The 9,115-nt window shown below is 34.4% G+C and overlaps 1 long non-coding RNA gene across 1 annotated transcript; it reads right to left on the minus strand.

Moving 5' to 3' along the window:
* Positions 1-1,995: 1,995 nt before the first annotated feature.
* On the minus strand, positions 1,996-3,763 carry LOC145793104 (uncharacterized). The gene is made up of 2 exons (XR_014333641.1): positions 3,038-3,763; positions 1,996-2,467 (listed from the first exon to the last, which is right to left on the minus strand). It is a non-coding gene; the product is annotated as an uncharacterized LOC145793104 (long non-coding RNA).
* Positions 3,764-9,115: the final 5,352 nt, after the last annotated feature.

Here is a 9,115-nt window from a genome sequence, read left to right on the forward strand (position 1 = left end):
AAACCAAACACATCAAAATAACTTAAATTAAGCTGAAAGCTGAAATAAGCAGCTTTTAAGCTGCACCAAACAGGCACTATGAGTGGCTAGTCATGCCCTTTGGATTAAAAAATGCACCTTCTATATTCCAACGCAAAATGGATAGTATATTTAATAAATATAGTTTTATACTGGTATATATAGATGACATATTAGTGTTCAGTCCAGATAAAAGTAGTCACATAGATCATTTGTATATAACATTAGAAGAATTCATAAATAATGGAATAATAATCAGCAAGAAAAATATGGTATTAAATAAACCCTACATAGAATTTTTATGAATGGAGCTAGGAGATGGAAAAATTAGGCTACAACCTCATATAGTTAAGAAAATTTTAGACTATCCAGATAAATTAGAAGATACAAAGCAACTTCAATCCTTTTTAGGAATTTTAAATTATGCACGAATGTATATTCCTAACCTTAGTAAAATAATAGGACCCCTTTATAGTAAGACCACACCACAGGACAGAAATATTTCAATCAGCAAGATATAGCTCTAGTTAGAAAAATAAAAGACATTTGTAAAAACCTACCAGACCTACAACTTCCCTTAGAATCTGAATACATAGTTGTAGAAACAGACGCAAGTCAATTAGGATGGGGAACAATATTATTAGCTAAACCCAGTAAATATGACAGTAAAAATAAAGAACGCATTTGTAGATACAGTTCTGGAAAATTTAAAGAAAAAGATACAACTATGACCAGCCTAGATTTTGAAATACTAGGAGTAGTATACGCAATAAATAAATTTAGATTATTTTTGTACAAACCTTTTACAATAAGGACGGACTGTGAAGCCATAGTTAGATTTCATAACAAACTAAACGAGCGTAAATTAAGTACTAGAAGATGGGCAAGATTTTTAGATTGTATAGTAGGACAGGGATATAAAGTAGAATTTGAGCATATCAAAGGAAGCGATAATAAATTAACGGACTGGTTAAGTAGAAAAATTTATTTAGAAAAAGAAGATAACCAGTTTAATTTTTGTGCAGATAATGGAGAACAGCAAGACTATGAACTTTGGGGGATTTTCTCTTCCCATTCATGAAGGCAGAACCAAGTTCAGACCCTTAACAGGGATTAAGCTAGACCCAGTTCAATAGTGTCTTTTAGATAACCTTTGGACCAGCCAAAACCACCCAGCTAAGCGCCTTTCAGCCCTAAACTCTCTCAGTATATATTTTTCAAAAATCCAAAATAAGCCCCTGTCTAAAAGTTTTTCTTTCTATGTAGTAGCTAAAGGAACCAAGCCTGGTATTTACCATGATTGGATAGAAGTAGAACCTTTAGTCAAAAATTTTCCCACACCTCAGTTTAAAGGATTCACTACAAGAAATTACATTTTTTGCGACGCAACAAAATATGTTGCTAAAAGGGAAAATTCGTCGGCAAAGAGTTTTGCCGACACACAAAGCTACGTTGGCAACCCGTAGGCAAAAGTGAGTCGGCAAAAGTTTTTGCCGACGAAATTATCATTGCGTTGGTAAAAGTAATGCCTTTAGCGACGAACATAGTCGTCGATAAAAGCCTTCCTCCATCGTCGGCAATTTACCTTGCGTCGGTAAAAGTCATTCAAATATGATGATTGTGTGGCACTTTTCGCGACACAAATTTGCATGGGCAAAAAATATACTTTTAGCGACAAAATATGCGTCGGCAAAAGTAAACTTTTGGCGACACATTTACGTCGGTAAATGTTGTCATTTGCCTATGATTTGTTTGTCGATAAAACTTCACTTTTGGCAACGACAAATTAGCATTGGCAAAATATACACTTTTGGCAACACGTTTACGTCGGTAAATATTGCCATTTGCCGACAATTTGTTTGTCGATAAAGGTTTACTTTTGACAACGACAAATTGACATTGGCAAAAAATACACTTCTAGCAACACAATATGAGTGGACAAAAATAAACTTTTGGCGACACATTTACAAACAAACATAATTGAAAATAATTTATATATTTTTATAAGATTTACAGATTTACAAGAGGCATCCCTCAGGCACCACTATTACAAACTAATAACATTGATATGAAATCACCTAAAGTTGATGTGCAAGCAAAAAAAACACTACTGATACTACTTTTAGAAGCAATGTATAAAACCTAAAAGTGTAAAGTCACTAAAATACCCAAATACATCCAAATTGTGAACCCACATTATAAACAACAGATAACAAAATGAAAACATGAAACTAACAAAGACAGGCAAAACGACATGAAAATCACCCATAAACTTATCCAGCAGATCAACATCTAGTAGCAGCCGCCTCACAGTAACATTGCAACAGCAGCAGCCGCCGCCCAGCAAGCATCAGCCACGAGGGCAGTAGTAGACCAGCAGATGCAGCAAACTAACAAGCAACAGCCATCAGCCATCAGCCACCAGCAAAAAGGAGGATCTGGTAGCAATCTGTATTGATCAATGACAAGTTTAAAACAAAGTCCATTAGCTTTTTTATTGATCTGGAAGCAGTCTTTGTGTGTGTGTGTGTGTGTGTATTAATAGATATGCAAGTGTAAGTACTGGCCAAAACATAAAGCTTTTACCATCATCCGGAAAAAAATAAAATAAAATAAAAACCTTCAATTTCCAACTATACTAAAACAATCAGTCGTAGTAGATCCAATGCATTCTACACTCCAGTGAAAAAAAATGTTGTCCAAGTTACAAATCATTCACTTGCAACAATGGCAATAATTTACACAAGGCAAACTAATTTCAGATTCTCTACTAATATTCAGATAAGGTCTATTTCAATGATTTCTGATATGGAAGGCAAATGCATTATCTCTGCGATATGTATAGAGGTTTCAGATTCTCTGTAGTCAGACAACAATATGATGATATTACAATACAAAACTACTAATCATTAACAAGTTCACATCATTCAATAATTTGGCAACAAGAAGAAAACAAATAAAACGATTGCATTCACTAAGAAACATAAACTTAAAAACTATAGGTAAGAGGCAACCATACTGGTGATCAGCTAGTAAAAAGTGGCACCCACAATGAGCTACATCTCAGCCTATCTGTCATCTCTTTGAGTGCTAATGCGAGCAGACATGCCTCCACACCCATGCAAGAGAGAGAGACTGAGACCGATCTTCCTTATAGTCCCCTCAACACAACCAAAGGACACTTTTTGAAGGTACTAGAACTATTCAGTAAGATTCAAGCAGAATGGTCATTTCTGACATCAGATCGTGGTGGTCATTGCTGACAAAGGCAACAGTATGAATAAGGGTCATTGTGATATATTTGTTTCCAACAAAAATGTACATGATGTTCAGTGGGATTCAGGTAGGCAAAGATGATGTCAATACTGCTGCAGTCCTGGTGATGATCATGGTGAATATGGTAGTCCCCCAGTGTTTATTGCCTCTGATTGCCTGCACCAATACGAGTTGGTTACAAATTTATTTTGGGTTGACAACGACAGCAATGAAATTGTTGCATTGACATCATTTTTTACCATTTCTTCCTTCTTATTCATTGAATTTACCCCTCATTTCAGTTTTCCCCTTTTCCTTGTGAGATTCTAATAAAATGAAATGTGCATGGTTAATGCAATACTTTTCAAAAAAAACTGTATGATGGAAAACAGAAAAGAAGAAGATGATAACAAAAATGTTTTCAATATGAGAAAACTAGGATTTCAAGAAATTGAAGGTTTTGAAATGGTCCCCCTAATGCATTCACTTACTCGAAAAACCCAATAAGAGACCAAAATAAATCAGAGAGACACATAGAAAGAGAGAATTAGTATAAGCATTACTATAGTAGGCTTAAAATGACACGATTTAAGTGCAGAAAACAAACCACATCAATATATTGTAAACTACATACTTCTCAAGCAAATCCTAGCAAACTGGGCACTCACAAAAACCTAAGGAAAAAGGAATCAATTTCCTCTATTGTGCCAAATTCAATGTATTCAAAGAAAAACTGAGATATCTAACCCTTGCTGCAAAAAAGTGGCTTATATGTTTTGGTTTTGGTAGCTGGCTTGGATATCCCTCTGTATTAGTTCTGCTGTGATGGCCTCATATCATTACATCATTATAGGGATTCTAGGAGGTCATCATATGACTTTTTGTTTAACTATATGATACACGATCATACAGTTTTCCGCTGGCAAAGAACATTATATGTATCTTTATAAAATCTCTAAAGACTCTAGTTCAGAATATGAAGTCTATTTTATATATAAACTTTGATTTATAAATGAGCTCTGTTTTGGTACATGTATATGATGATATCCATGTAGATTCTTTTGTGCACTTGGTATGCTATTATCGCTGAGCATTGGCTCACACCATTCCATCTTAAAAGTTTTCAGGTGATGGGAGTTCAGAAAAGATGTCAAGCGTTTATATGTATTTATGTACAAAGCTAAGGAGATCATTTCATTGATCTAGAAAGTAGAAACCAAGATGGAAGACATTGTGCATGCTATGATGTATATATGTATGGCCAATGGGTCCTTCAAATCGATCATGTCATATGTATTGAGGTCTTTGAATTATGGCCACTTATGTACAAAATCTACACCCATTTTGTACACAACATATAAACGACATTTAAGCATTTGCTCTGATGGGTTTATGGTACCACTACGATTACACAAGTTTTATTCCAACATGCTTTCGGTTGGTCCTTGAAATTGATTATCAGGTCATATGTATTGATGTCTTTGAATTATGGCCAATTATGTACAAAATGTACACCCACTTTGTAAATAGCACATGACTGATATTCTGACGTAAGCACATGCTCTAATGGGTTTATGGTATCACTAGGATTACGCAGGTTCTATTACAGCATGCTTTCGCTAAAGAGAAATTTTCAAATGAATCATATATTTCCAAATGCACATTTCACTTGATATAAGTAGGCCTTTGGTAGCTCATGGCTATCTACTGGTCAAATCCCTTATCCGATGACGGTGCAGTTTGTGTCATGAGTGTCACACATAATGCCTCCAATTCAGTATTGAATAAGCTTTAAATCACTTCCAGTGACTACTGTAGCTCTTTGGTATTGTGTGATGAAATTTAGTAGTACATGCAATGCCTAAAGGATTATATAGAGTTTCTTCTTCCCTTTTTTTTTTTTTTTATTCTAATTTTTTTACTCTTTCAAGTCATTAAGAGCCATAACCAAACCTTATTATGCCTCTACCAAGATCCAAACTTCATTTAACAAACCTAAATAATCTAAAACTAGCCAGGATACTGTTAACAGAACCCAGAACAGCCCTAAAATTTACCTTGCTTCTTTAGACTTCAAAATCCTAATTCCTTTGTTACATCCATTATAAACCCTAAAACCCTACAGGCCTAAAATCCCATCAATCATGTTGTCCTACATCAAAAAAAAAAAATAGTGAAGATAGCAATAATTTAAATTCAATTCAATACTGCTCTAAGAGAAAAAGAACTATGATAATTAACAGATGGATAACAGTCATTTGATCCAAATTAAAATATCTTGTACCATGAGAAAATAGATCACTGACTACAGCATAACAGTGATATGAAGCTTACAATTTTTCATCAAAATGTTCATCATATTCAGCATATTTCGGAAATTTTATATAAATCGAACACTTCATCTATAACCAGAAGTTTCTGGACAAAAATTTGCTCACCTGCTCCATGTACTTCCACATGACATTCAAAGCGAGGAGATTTCTTCCCATGAATTCTTAAATAAATAAATGTACATAAAATATGTGAAATGGAAAAACATGGTCTCAAAATGACTTCAAGGGATCAGAATAATAAACAGAAGATGACAAAGCAAAAAATCGAGTCACATTGACATCAACTAAGCCACAATTGACACATTAATCAATATGTAACTCTGAAAAACTTTAAACAACATTCAAGAACCTCCAAACGACAGAAGTTTCAGAATTTCACCAAAAAATTTTACAAAAGAGAGAATGGTGCATAGTAGTGAAGCTCTTGATGATAGAATATGAAGGATAAAACTGATTTCGTTCCCAGAAAAAAGATTCCTAAACCAAACCAAAACCATTAAATAAGTGAAATCATTAATGATGTTCCCCAGACCCTATTATTCAAACTAGCTTTGAGAATTGACAAAACTGTGTAATCATTTGTCAGTTGTAACAATTTGTGTTATTATAAAAATCTAACCATTTGATCAAAATCAATCAAAACAATAGATAATATCAACCTACGTAGAATATTTATACACTTTTCTTGGTTGTTTGAAACTTATACATTTGGCTGCAAGCTATTGATGACACTTTCAACAAGAACAAAATTATTCATTTGGTTATAGCAAGGGCTACACTGAATTAAATTATCAGCATTTTGATTTTCGCTAGAATATTGTTAATAGACTGCTTTAATGATCAACCTGATATGTATTTAAAATATTTCAGAATGGATTCATAATCTTGCCAAAGGGAGAACTTGAGATTCAAGAACATACGAAGTGGTAAAAGCATATTAAAAATAAAATTTAAACGCATGCTTCTGTAGAACATTAGGGGTCTGTTTTCAAGTGTGAACAAGAGTCTAAAGGACACTATGTATCAAGTGTAGGCCATTAATATAGTGGCCTCAATTTTCAGAAAAAATGGAATGCATTGATTGCTGGTCATCTTCAAATGGGGGCACTGAATGTTTGATTATTTCAGTTACAACTCTCTTGTTAATTTTGTTTTCATGGCATTGACATGTTGGTGGGAAAGCTTTGGTCCACCACTACAAATTTTGATGTTCATAAAAAAAATTTCCTTCCAAGTCCATTTGTGATGATACAGCCAACGCAATGGCTGTGCACGTGTTATAAGTGAGGTTGTCAAGAAATTGGGTTATATTGGTGGACAATCATAATTTTCATAGTTGAAGCTTCAGAATGATGAATGAGTTCTTTCCCCCTCCCCCAAAAAAAAAAAAATTACTACACTAATCAATGTAAAAAGCCCAATGCCTGAGAATATTCATCGATTATTTCATTACTTGTCAACTAAAATATATAAAAAAACAAAATAAAATAAAATTTTAGCAAATGTAAAAATACCAAATCTGTAAGAGCCATGAAAGATTGGAATTAGAATTCTGAGAGAACCAAACACAGAGAAAAGAGGGGAAAAGTTAGAGAGAAGAGGATTTTACAAGAGGGACGATTTCAGAGAGAGAAAATAGGGTTTCAGGAGAGGGAGGGTTTCAAAAATAATCAATTGAGAGAGGAATACCTTCAGATTTTCTGATTGTTCTTCAAATTCTTTTCTCTTTCTTTGTTGGATTAGGGTTTTAGGTAGAGTGAAATTACCCACAGCCACTCTAATCACACAGCCAACTACACCGAATGCGAGAGTGAGAGCGAGAGAGAGCCGAAACAAGGGTTTTAGGAACAAGGAAGAGAAGAGAGAAGAGATGAGAAGAGTGCCTTACCGTCGAATTAGTCTTGCCGCCGAAAAGATGAGAGTACCATTTGCCTCTCACAGCAAGATCCTCTCTTTGTTTTGTGTACGTCGACACAGCATATGGCTTTGAAGAACCTCCAAAGGGCTTCGAGACTACCGTGTTTGCCTCTCAATCTCCACCGATTCAATTGATAGTAGAACTTTGAAGAACAAGGGTTTGAAGAACCCTTTCCCCTTCCAACCAATTCACTGTCTTTCTTCTCCTTCTGTTTCTTCTATGTTACTCATGATTAGAACCCACTATCAGCGTCGTGTAGGTCGTCGACGTGGTTTGGTGAAAAAATCAATTTTATTGTAGTGTATGACCTAAAAGATAAAATTATATAAAAATAATAAGTATATTTTTTATTTTTTCACCTAAATTTTTTTTTTAATAGTTTTTTAGGAAAAAAAAATTAAACTAATTTATGAAAATAAAACCAAACATAAAACCACAATGAAAAGAATCTGAAAATAAAACCAAACATATTAAAATTGATAATCTAACCACATTCTTTCGAAAAATTTAAATTAACTCAAATTAGCCATCTCAATTTAAGAGTAGGTTTGGCCTTGATGGGTTCATTTTGTGATCTAATTCAATGATCACTTTGATTTTACAATTCAATAACTAAAATATTTAAAACTCTTTCAAAAATTATAATAAAAACACAAATCAACAAATCACCTGTTTCACTAGTAAAACTTTTACCGACGAACAGTGTTATCGTCGCTAAATGTTTAACTCTTTATCCACACCAACTTATCGTCGCCAAAAGTAAGCACACTAATAGCAATGCTTATTGTGTTGGTAAAAAATAAGCCTCGTAGCTAAAACTTTTGAAATTTTGGCGCCAACAAATAATTTTGGCGCTTAAAGAATGTTATGCTTTTTTAGCGACGATAGTAAATTGCGCCGGTAAAGGTCTACTTTTACCAACGAAATTCATCACTGTGTCGCCAAAAATATACTTTTGGCTATGAAAAATTGACGTCGTCGCCAAAAGTCGTTGCCAAAAGTGCAATTTCTTGTAGTGATTTTATGATTTTGAGTCAGCCAGTACCTATGCCTGAAGACAAATAGGAACCAGTTACTTTATTAGCCAGATAGCTAAAGATTACCTGGACACATTGAGCAAGATGAGATCTACCATCTTTGCTACCAGTGGCGTTCCAGTTAGCCAGACAAGTGGAAGCAATAGTACAAGCGGTAGTAGTTCTAATCCTCAGATAGATTCCCAGAATCCGCTCCAAATGTGCAGACATTGTGAAGGCCTTTCCAGAAATTTCAAGAAAATTATGGATAAAGGCAAGAAGGTCAGTGAAGAGCTAGACCAGCTCCGAGACGAAGAAAAACAATTGAGAGCAACCATTAGAACCTTAACCAACCAGCTTAAAAAATTAGCTCCAGAAAGAACACCTACCTCCTTACCTAGTCCAGAAATCAAACAACTCACCAGTGAGGAATTTGACCAATTGAGTGCTAAAATGTATTTCTTCAGGCATTCTATCATTCGATCCCTTTGTGAGAAAAGCCAAGTAATGGAAGACCTAAAACCCTATATTTATACCTTAGCTGGAGATAGCAGAAACGACGAGTTAGTCATTAT

Source organism: Camellia sinensis, chromosome 6 (assembly GCF_055761805.1).
Source record: "Camellia sinensis isolate YWXY chromosome 6, ASM5576180v1, whole genome shotgun sequence".
Classification (NCBI taxonomy): Eukaryota; Viridiplantae; Streptophyta; class Magnoliopsida; order Ericales; family Theaceae; genus Camellia; species Camellia sinensis.